The 12,049-nt window shown below is 42.5% G+C and overlaps 1 pseudogene; it reads right to left on the reverse strand.

Annotated features, from left to right (window-relative positions):
* Window positions 1-9,338: 9,338 nt before the first annotated feature.
* Window positions 9,339-10,826, reverse strand: LOC149843639 (cytochrome P450 86B1 pseudogene; annotated as a pseudogene).
* Window positions 10,827-12,049: the final 1,223 nt, after the last annotated feature.

The following is a 12,049-nucleotide window of genomic DNA, read 5'->3' on the forward strand; positions in this document are numbered from 1 at the left end:
TAGTAAGATTTAACCACTAAGAAACATGAGTATGTCATAAAAGCAAACAAAACAACAGCGGACCAGACATACCATGAAATAAGGGTTGATGATGCGTACTGTATTGCTCTTTGGGTTGCTCTGGATGTAATTGACAAAATCACACATTATCTGGTTACACAAATTTACGAACTTCAAAACATACAAACCGGAACGACCTAGAAATTGATAGTGGTTAAATACTTACAAAATTACTGATAGTGTTCCCAGCTGCAAATTCATCTTGCATCTGCTCGATGTCATCTACGAACTCGTCAGGGCGTTGCCGCCCACCATTGCCTGTGGATGTTGAACTGAGTGCACCATGAGCGTGGTATTTAAGATTCGACATTGAAATTATTGTCTACAGTAAACAACAATAGTCCAAATACGACATGAAAAGGCAAATGTTGACTAAACCGCTCAGGCGTTTCAAAAAATATACGTCTTAAGCGCTAATGCTGGTACTATGGATGTGGTTGTCTTCTTCTTCGGCGCCGTGCCTGGCCGTTTTGCTCCCATCGTCATCTCCGTTGGTGCCGTGCCTGGTCGTTTCGCTCCCATCGTCCTCTCCATTTGCTCCGTGCCTGGTCGTTTTTCTCCCATCGTCCACTCCTTTGGAGCCGTGCTTGGTCGTTTTTCTCCCATCGTCCTCTCCGTTGCCGCCGTGCCTGGTCGTTTTGCTCCCATCGTCCTCTCCGTTGCCCCCATGCCCGGTCGTAGTGCTCCCATCGTCTTTGGCGCCGTGCCGGGTCGTATTGCTCCCGTAGTCCTCTTCTTGGACGCCATGGCTGGTCGTACTGCTTCGATTGTCCCCTTCTTCGGCGCCATGCCTAGACGGAGATATTGATGGCACATTTGCAACGCAGATACAGAAACGCCGTCCTCAGTCAAATACAAAGGTAAAGTCCTTTAACGTGCCGCCCTTTTTCGAAAACAGCCCGCTAATTAAATGATTGCGTTTTAAATAAATAAAAATACGTCTTTTCGCATGCCGCCCTTTTTCGATAACCGTCGCCAAATTAAATGATTGCGTTCGAAGTATTTAAAAATACGTCTTCCCACAAGCCGCCCTTTGCGTTTTAAATAATTAAAAATACGTCGTCTCATATGTCGGACTTTTTCGGAAACACCCGGCAAATTAAATTATTTACTTTTAAATAATTAAAAACCTGTCGTTTGTCGGTCGCATTATAACAATCTTTCAGGTATGAATAATCTTTCATGATTATTTTATTGATTATCGTATATGGATACATCGATATATTCATGCAACATACTTTCCTCAGCGGTTTTTTAACAACAAACCCTTTTCTTATCGCTATTGACTGTTATCATTTACGCCGCCAGAACTCGTTAAATTATTGTTCACGACTTACATCCCCCATCCTTTTTGCGATATTCTTTCGAGGTAGAGACAAATACAGCGATTGTTAAACAGAAATGCTATATCTTAGCGATGCCAGAGAGGTTAGGCAATGCCACGATTTCTGAACAAACATCTATTTTCGATTAAAGTTTATTTATTACCGAGATCCACAGACGAAAAGATGTAATAATAAAGAATTAAACAATAAAAGAATGTCACGTTACTACAACTCATTATACAATTACAACAAAAACCTAGCGTGATAAAAATGAAAATCTAGAATTTATTTCGAGGCACTTGACGAATCAGATGAAATATCATAGATTTGTCTCTCACTTTTTATTTGTGGACTGTCTATCCTGCGTGGCATCTTCGTTGCGAGACCTTTATTAAGAAAACTGGTCATCATCTCTACCACTGAGTTCAATTAAATCCCCATAGTGCTTACTTCTGCCCTTAATTTCTTATTCTCACTCTCCATAACTTCGAACCTTGCGACAGAGACAATGTTCTCTTTTAGAGCAAGTGTTCGCTCTTCCTCACGCTTTGTTACTGAGGGACTAGTCGTAGTAACCAGAGAGAGACGACGTTTTGGTTGTAGAAGCTGGGCTGCAACATGAGAAGGGGCAGTTGGGAGGCATGGGTTTACAATTTTTTCAATCTTCCGATTTCGCCGCATTGATTCGCAATACCTTTCGAAATAGAAGGGATCAAATTGTCGTCCTTCATGATCATACGATACGGCAGGGAAACCACCTGAGTTCCAATTTAATAATTTGTCCCTGTAGCGATCGCGCCAATTCACGTTCCTGCCCCCACCACTATTCATCTTCCTTCTCACTTCCAAAGGCTTATTTGGGATAGACTGCCCCAAGCTAGATTGTAGAAGAACTCGACTACCTTGCTGCAACTCGGCTTCAAAATTGCAGAATAGCCACAAATCGCGGTCAGACAATCTAGCAGCCTCCGCAACAACGTCTTCATCATCGTCCTCCTCATCTCCATAAGGTCTCCACAAAACCTGTACATTGGTAATTCTTTTTAATAACGAATGACAAATATATTAAAATTTATTTACGCATGATATGGCAACAACGATATGTACTACGGAAGACAATCCTGCAGCGATGGATACTTAAGAATGCCGAACATTACAACGATTTATAATACTCAATGGTAAATGCTGACGCGATTGTAAACAATTTTAGAACGTTTACCTCGTTTAGTTGCAGCCCATCTAAAATGGACTTAGCATTATAAACTGCGACGTTTATTCTAGCCCAGCGACCAATCTTTGGAAAACCACAAATCGGAGGGCCACAACGTGGACGCAATGGGATAATATGTTCCAACGCCCACGCCTAACAAAAACAATATTATTAGTAACACCACAACCTGCAATGAGATTTGTCTACAATTACTAAGTATGTAATCAACAAATACCTAAAAAAATGGTCAAAATCCACCAACAGTTTTCGTACCATTACTCGCACGGTGGAGTTGACTGTACAAGTGTGCGAGCATAGCGGCACCCCATGCATAGTCGTCGACTTCGTCTAGGTCTGCCAGGTACTGCATCCACATGGAACTTATTCTCGAACCAGAACAATCGGAAAATAATGTAAGACCAAAAAAATATAGAAGGAAGCCACGCAACTCTTGGTCAGCTATTTCAGATGCATAAGTAGCGGAGTGACCTTCCCATTTATTACGAAAAAATGAGACTTTCATTGATGTGAAATTCATTACACCAGAAATACATTTACTCCATTCGTCCATCGACATTCCTAACAGGGCCGTGCATTTCTCCTTTGCGTTATAGTTTGAATGCCGTAACAAGACAGCACTGCCATCGCACTTAAGGTCAGTGATCCTCGCCACATCTTCTAGAGTCATGGTGATCTCAAAAGAATCAAACTGGAATGTGTTCGTCTTATCATTCCATTTATTTACCAGGTGGGTCATGGTATTCCAACAAGTTTCAAAATATTGCTGGTCCAAAAGGCCACCGAAGTGCATATTTCGTAATCGGTCCTTCTAATATGCACTCAACTGACCATACCACGACAGAACTACAGGCCATTGACATCGACCTTCGAGCTTTTCACCTGGTGCTCTACTTCTCTTGTAACTCCCTGTAACACAAAATAACATATTATTCCTACCAATTGTAAATTAGTTCAATTTGTACTTATAAATACTATTCTACTAACCACTATAAATAATATTGGTTGCAGACAGACTATCACAGTAATCGCTATACATATTAATACCTAACACAGTAATCGCTATACCAAAATCGCTAAACATGTTATTAAATCTTCACAGACAGAACATATATATTTACCTTGGTCGCTATTTTCTTCTGTTCTCCATCCAACCTGGGACTTTCTGGTGGGTCCACTGCCTCCAATTGCCTTTCAATCTCCATCTTTACCAGCTCCACCACCGCCTTCCTTTTCTCGCCCTCCTTCTCCATCCTTTCTCTATCATTCATTTTCTCATCCTCCTTCTCCTTCCTTTCTCTCTCCCTTTTCTCCTCCTCCTTCTTCTGCTTCCTTTCTCTCTCCCTATTCTCCTCCTCCTTCTTCTCCTTCCTTTCTCTCTCCCTTTTCTCCTCCTCCTTCATGTGCTTTCTTTCTCTCTCCCTATTATCCTCCTCCTTCTTCTGATTCCTTTCTCTCTCCCTATTCTCCTTCTCCTTCTTTTCCTTCCTTTCTCTCTCCCTTTTCTCCTCCTCCTTCCTCTGCTTCCTTTCTCTCTCCCTATTATCCTCCTCCTTCTTCTGCTTCCTTTCTCTCTCCCTTTTCTCCTCCTCCTTCTGCTTCATTTCCCTCTCCCTTTTCTCCTCCTGCATCCTTTCTCTCTCCTTTTTCGCCTCCTCCTCCTTCTCCTTCCTTTCTCTTTGCTTTTTCTCCTCATCCTTCTGCTTCCTTTCTCTCTCCCTTTTTGCCTCTTCCTCCTGCTTCTTCCTTTCCCTTTCCATTTCTTCCTCCTCCTTGTCCTTCCGTCGCCTTTCTTTCTCTTCCAGTTCTTGTTTTCTTCTTTCCTGCAATTCTTCCTCCTGCTTCTTCCTTTCTCTTTCATTTTCTTCCTCCTCCTCTTTCTCCTTCCGTTGCCTTTCCTTTTTTTCCTCCTTCTCCTGCCTTTGCATTTTCTTAGCTTCCTCAAACTCCTTCTCCCTCATTTGCCTTTCCTTTTCTTCCTCATACTGAGGAATATTCTGTTCCTTCTCTTCCTCCTCCTTATTCATTTGCCTTCGCCTCTCCTCCGCCTCCTTTAGTAGCCTTGCCTTGTTTCGCATTGCACTACGCTCCAAGTCTCTCCTCTTACATTGTGCCGCAGTGTCCTCCACTAAATAGCTAACATACCTTTCAAACTCCTCCACATTCTTCTTCCTCTTTTCCATCACCTGTGCGTTAATCCTCCGCCTTCTATTTATATTCTCATCAATATTTCTTGCCTTTGCCTTCAATTCGTCATCCTTGTTCTGCATCTTTCGTAATTCAGAGTTCTTTCTTTGGTCCGCAGCCTCGATATCTGATGGATAATCCTCAACATAATACGATTCCAAGGCTTTTTCCCTGTCTTCATCGTTCTCAATCTTAAGTATATTTTGGTATCTTTCAAAAACCTTAGATAGATGGGACTGGCAGATCACTTCTCTAATAGACAACCCATAGAACGATGGGGTATCTCTAATCTGATGAGACACAGACATTGCTAACCTGCACAACACATTACACGATCATCATGATTAGAAATCGTCAGAATATTTGGGTTCATAAGAAACAAATCGTGATATAAGAAGCAATATTCAGATTGAAGAAAGAAACCTTACACGAAACTCACCGAAACGATGGAAATTTGGATATTCCAACTGTAGAGTAAGCAGTGGTAACAACTAATACGCAACAGAAGGTGGTTATTATGCTGCGACTGCGCGTAAGACGGAAACCGATGCTCTGGAACAAAGGGAAAGGATGCTCCGACGACTCCAGATGAAAGCAAAGAATCTCCGGTAGAGTGCTTAGAGCGAGAATGGATTGTTTTGAACTATTTGAATCCTACAAAATAACGCTTGCTACATACGCAAACTCTGCGGAACGTTTTGGCACGATAACGATGGAGGGCATTTTTTGTCCTTTTCAAGAACCAATGATTCAGTTTTCTAGAAGGAGGGCATTTATGTCCGTTCGAGGAAGAGGAAGCGAATGACGGTAAAGGGTACTTAAGTCTTTGCTGCGGCACCAAATTACGATGCAGTATGATGCGGACAGACATCGAGATACATGCCGGTCTGGATCTTATACGTGGCGCTATTTGGAACCCCCGAACATGAGATCTCAGTACCGGCCCTGTTCGGGGGGGGGGGGGGGGGACATATAACCTGCTTTGGCTTTTCGTGACACACAAACGCACCATTAAGCAATTTCGGGATCTTGTCCATGCAAACGCCTGCTAAAACCAATGTTGTATGTATACATGAGTATCGGCCTCTATCGACCGATACATATGGGCAGAAAATCAATACGTTTCACCCCTGAATCCGGCTATTTTTAATAAATGTAAAAAAAATACTTAAAATTATTTTTAAAATGATCTTAATAGCTTTAACACGTGTTACGTTCTAATTGACAGGTAATATTTTTTAATTATTGTTGATCCATTCAAAACAATTCACTTCAATAAGTATCGGTATAGGCCGATTCACCTGAATCGTTGGCCAAACAATACAGGGCCGATACCATACTGACAACATTGGCTAAAACAATGATAATGGTATATTTTACAAGCACTAATCATCAGGAAAACCATACAAATATCTTGAGTGCCATCGATCATCAAGATAAAAAATATACGCATCGAAGGACTTGTGAGCACCGATCATCTTGACAATTGTCTCACTGGTTCCTCTTATGCGTCGGTTTTCTGTCCAAGGAACCATGAACCAGTCTGATCTCAAAACTTTCTATGTAAAAAAAAAACAATAAGTCGATAAGAAAAGAAATAGTATTTTTTTTAGCAAGTTGGAGTTAGGTAGACCCTACCAGTTACAAGAAGAGAAGCACATAAATACATCACACATCAAAATTTGAAAAAGAAACCGGTCTGGAGATTTGTCTTTCCAAATCATATCCTCCTGTATATTTCCAACTACTTACACATATAGGTATATATATATATGGTTCTTTACTTTGGTGACCAACCTACACCTAAACTGAAGAAAGCTGAAGATTAGGTCCACAAAAGTGGAATCCATGATCCAACTAGTGCCCCTTGCTCCTCCAAAAGTGATCTGTTAGTATCTGCAACAATACCTCTTACTAGATGACTCTAAAATCACCCTGTTTTTTCTTTTTTTTCATTGACAAATTGGGTGATTAAGGCCTTCTCCTTTGCTGTACGATTACAGTATATTCTTTTCCACCTCCCAATCAGGTGGATTATCCTTCCTAGGGATGGCAGTGGACCGGGGTGGGGGACAAGGTCGCCACCCCCGCCCCGTTTCAAAATCTGAACCTTCATCCCTGCACGGGGATGGATTTTAACCTCCACCCCCATTTCATGTCCTCCATCCCAAGTCCAAACGGGGTGAGGTGGGGCGGGGCCCCATTTCCCCTTGGTCCATAGTCATTCCTTAAAGGATTGGGGATGGGGCGGGGAAAGGCGGGGATTAAGATGAGGATGGGGCGGGGCGGGGGAAAGCGTAAGTCCATCCCCGCACGGGGATAGATTTTAACCTTCATCCCAGTTTCATGCCCTTCATCCCCGGTCCAAACGGGGCGAAGGGGGGGGGGGGTGTTGTCCCCCGTTCCACTGCCATCCCTAATCCTTCCACAGGATCAAAATAAAAGGCTAGCTACCAAAATGTAAATTTAAATCTTTCAAAATTCTAAGCAATTCTTGACCGGTTCCAAAATCACCTTGGTTGTGCAGGGAATTGAACTAACAATGTCCTTCCAGGCAACCCATTCCCTCTCAACACGGATTCCATCATTTTAAATAGGATGGGTTCCATCATACATTCAATCATATCCATCCAATAAATGGCTAAATGGTTCTTAATGATTCCTTGTACCACTGCGACGGGTGGTGGAGAAGGCATTGAGTTGAAGACGCTGGATCAAACCCCACTAGCGATGAGTGTGTCTGTAGCTTTCAGAGGTGAGCCATGTAAGACAGGGTTCCTAGTCATAAAAAAAAAAAAAAAATTATGCCTTGTATTATCATGAATTATAAAACCCACTTTCTAAGTACTTAAGAATATGGAATAAACATTAACCTTAATCCAGTCTGCTGCAGAAGGTATCCTTCGGTTCTTCCAACAACTTTCCTGCTAGTGACCTGTTGAAAACTATGGAGAGGAAAGAAAAGAAGCCCTTCACACATTCTGGGCAACGCATGACTAAAAAAAATTGCCAGAGAAAAGGCAGAAGAGAACCCTACTTCATGTCCTGTTTTCCACTTGGACAGTTTTTTTCAGCCAATGTGTTTGCTTGAAAAATGATGAAATGGAAAGCATATAAGTTTCCATCATTTTCCCACCGGTTTATGGCCGGAAAACTGAGCCACAAGAAAGGAAAAAAAAGTGCGAAAATGAGAAGAGGTGGGTATGGGAAACAGAGAACAGATCAAGTGATATGGCAAAACTAAGGCTGGGAAACAAGACTAGCGGGTCGCCGTTCATTTCAGCTCAGCTCGTGATAAGCTCAGCTTGGCATGGAAATTGAGAGCCGAGCTACAACCCAGCTCGTTAGGTAACAAGCAGTGCACGAACATGGCAAGCTCCGCTCATATAGGCTCATTTTACATATTATATATTTAAATATTATATATTTGCATATATTATATCTTTAAAAATGTATATTTTATATGTTTTATACATGTATTATATACATATTTTATATATTTTACATATTATCAAGTTTTAAAAAATACTTAAAATACAAAGTTTTTGAAAAAGGAGTCGTGATCGGCTAATAACAAGCTCAGGCTTGGCTCGACTCATTACAAGCTCACTATTAAAGCCCGAGCAAGCGTGTACCCTCAACAAGCTAAGCACGAAGAGCCCAAGCTCGGGTTATTTACCAGCCCTAGCCAAAACACATTTCCCTGCGTTTGGCATAATCACCATCCACTGCGAGCAGAAATTTGTGCAATGAATGACTATGATTAATGTGGCGGAACAGTGGAGATGCCAAGACACAAAGGGAACGTGTCTTGGCATATCACGTGTTCAGTGCTGCAAAAAATGTGAAGAATGCCCTAGTGGTGAAGCTCCGATGCGCAACAACCAACTTGTCATATTCCATATGACCAAACTAGAGGGGCCCCACCCCAAAGGGGATTAGCTTAGTTGGAGAAGGCTTAGCTGTCATACAGGCAGTGAGGGTTCAATTCCCGCTGGTGCTACCTCTTGCATAAGCCAACGCCCAACATAGGCCCTGGGAATAGGGTCCTAATTAACTCAGAGTTTTAGACCGCTGGGACAGTGACTATGTGCTCGTGCCCGGGTGCAGTTTCTCCGAAATATAAATAAAAAAACTAGAGGGGCCCTACTAAAGGTTGCACCCCACTAAAATCACATATATCGGTTGGTTGCATGAGTTGCATGTATGTCATTCAAACAACACTGAATTGATGCACGCCTCATGAAAACGTGCAATTTCTCTAAAAAATTAAAATAAGTACAAACTCATTCAATAACGAGTTTTACTTACAAAACTTGGCATATCTTATTCAATTTTGGGACACAACATTAAATCAAACCATAACAAGTTCACCAGCAAATTTTTAACATAATTCACTCACCTTGAGACACTATACCAGTTACAAGCCAACATATTATGACAAAAACTATTCACATGGCCATACTGAAAATGTAGGAAGATAGCCCCCTTAACCATGGAGTGCTAATACACAATACTGCAACACATGCATCATGAATCTAATGAACCGATGGCCAGGGATTGCTTCTTTTCTTCACCTTCACCATCAACCCATTTTTCATTGACATGATAACAGAGGGCTTAGGTGAAATTGGGTGGCCCTCTATGACCTCAATCTCAAAGTTCAGTAAAACCTGAGCAGCAGCATATTTCATCTGCACAAAGGCCATCTCCTTCCCCACACAAGTTCTTGGTCCTCCATTGAAGGCCAGAAACTTGAAGTCACTAATCTGTTGCTTCTTGAGCCTCCCTTCTTCATCCAGCCACCTCTCAGGTACATACTCCAAGCAATCCTTCCCCCATACCCACTCCATCCTCCCCACGGAGTAGATGACATATAATATCTTCATTCCTGGCCTCACAACATCGCCACTTGGAAGGACATCCTCTTTGAGGACACTCTTGTGTCCTATGGGTACAGAAGGGTACAGCCTCAGGCTTTCACACAAGGCTGCTTGAAGGTACACCATCTTTTGCAGATCTTCATGGGTAAATGTGTCTTCACCTTCTTTCTTGTCACTGATTATAGCCCTGAGTTCTTCCAACAACTTATCCTTCACATCAGGGTGTTTGGACAAAAGCCAGAAGAACCAACTTAACGCAACTCCTGATGTGTCGCGCCCAGCGATCAAAAAGTTGACACACGTGTCTCTCAGAAAAGTCATGTCATTCTCATACATGGACATATAACTAGAAAGCAGGTCATCACCACCAGCACCAGCACCAGCACCATTTTTGTTATGCATGCTCTTCTTTTGAGCCAACTGTTTAGATACAAAGTCCTCAACAACGGCCATGGAATTGGCAAACTGCCTCTCCTTGCCGAGTTTGAGTGTGCGAAGAAGTCCCCACCATCTCTCGGGGAGGACATGGCGGAAAAGAATGGATTCCATGGCATCATCAATGGCTTTCGCAAAGGGGACCGTGGGTAGGCCTACAGAGAGGCAACCCGGATTAGTCCCGAACACAGCGGTGCACGTACTGTCGAAGGTGAACCTCAGGAACACGTCCTGTAAGTTGATCGCATTGCCGAGCTTAGCCGAGTGTTCCAGTAGAGGAACAAGCTGGGTCCGGACCATTTCTTCCGAGGTCCGACCCACGAACTGGCGAAAAGGCTTAGAATGGACCAAGGTGCTGGCCAACTTCCTCTGCGTTTTCCACGGCTCGTCGTCGGAGTTGAAGATGCCGTGGCCCATCAAGTCGTGAAAGATGTGGTCAAACTCCTCCCCCTTTGGATAGTTGTGGAAGTTGGTCTTGAGCATGTACTCTATGTTCCTTGGGTCACTTGTCACGAGGTACTCCATACCAGAGAACCAAGGTCCTTTGAAGATGAGGGTGCCCCCAATGATCGAGAGGCCTCTTGTGGCCCAGTTGTAGAGGTCATGCAGGTGGAGCGCAACAGCAGGGAGCATGCCAACAAGGGGCCAATCTATAACAAGTTGGTCCCTTTGTTTTCTATAGGTGTGTATCAGATAGAGGCAGACCATGGCTAAGCATGCCTCGGGCCACCTGAAATTGGATATGACCTCTCCCAACCATGACATGAACTGGGTCTGCAAGGGGAACCAAGACAAGAACTGGCTCCCCATGATCTGATCTGATCTCTCTCTCTCTCTCTCTCTCTCTCTCTCTCTCTCTCTTCCTAGAATAGAATAGGGATAGTGGGACTTGCTAACGTTGGCAAAAGACTGGTTTATATAGAAACTTGGGGGGATGATCAAAGACTTTGGTTGAAAAATTACGTGTGGGAGACTCGGAAAAGTTGGCATGTTTTGATTTGTAGCTATAACGACCCAGCTAACCCCAATGGACAAGGGGTGGATTCATAACCACCCTTTTGACTATCATTAATGCCAGTGGTTGTGTTCGCCACCGGTGTGTCTCACTCAAGACAAACTAAGCCTTGGACAGTCTTGGGCCCAACAAAAGCCCTTTTCTTGCCTAAAACATTAATCTCGATTGTCAATAATTAGGCAAGATTAATGTATTTTATTGCGGTAACTAAGCAGATTTACCTTCTTAATTAATTTGTTGTTTTTAATAACAGGCGTTCATTTGTAACCCAACGGTTGAGAATCTAGTTAGAGGCCTTGGATGTTGAGAGCAGTGTAGTCAATATCGATCTTGTGGGCTCTGTAAGGGCTTGGGTGTCGGTGACCCCAGCTAGGGTTTACATCGCAGGCGGGGCAGGCCCATTAAGTGACTCAGTTCTCGGAGAGGATTCCTCGTCATTAAAAAAAAAAATTGATCTGAATCAGCCCTTTGCCAAAACGATGTAGAGGTTGATTCAAGATGGGATCAATGGTGATTTTTCAATATCCACCACCATCCTAGTGGGTCAACTGCCCGATGCCAAAGCTCCCAATTCAAAAGAATTTTGGGGGATTTAGTGATTTTCAATATAACCTGATCCAAAACTGTTTAGCTCCCATTTAAGAATTGGATATTTTTTAACGAATTGGGCTGATCCTACTCTGAATTGGTTCCTTTAAGTGGTTTTCAAGACATATAATTATAAAAATATAATTAAATAAAAAATTAATCTTTGAAAAGGTCCATTAAAAACTGTTTCTACTCAATTTGATTCTTACCGATTTTATCGTCTCATTTTGAGAATCCAATTCACTTAGTGAACTGATTTTAACATTGGTCTAAAGCACTTGACATAGAATGGAACCATCACTCATTGATTTAATTGCTTGAATTGGTT

The sequence above is a fragment of the Nuphar pumila genome, chromosome 3, assembly GCF_984573655.1.
Source record: "Nuphar pumila chromosome 3, dmNupPumi1.hap1.1, whole genome shotgun sequence".
In the NCBI taxonomy this organism is placed as follows: domain Eukaryota; kingdom Viridiplantae; phylum Streptophyta; class Magnoliopsida; order Nymphaeales; family Nymphaeaceae; genus Nuphar; species Nuphar pumila.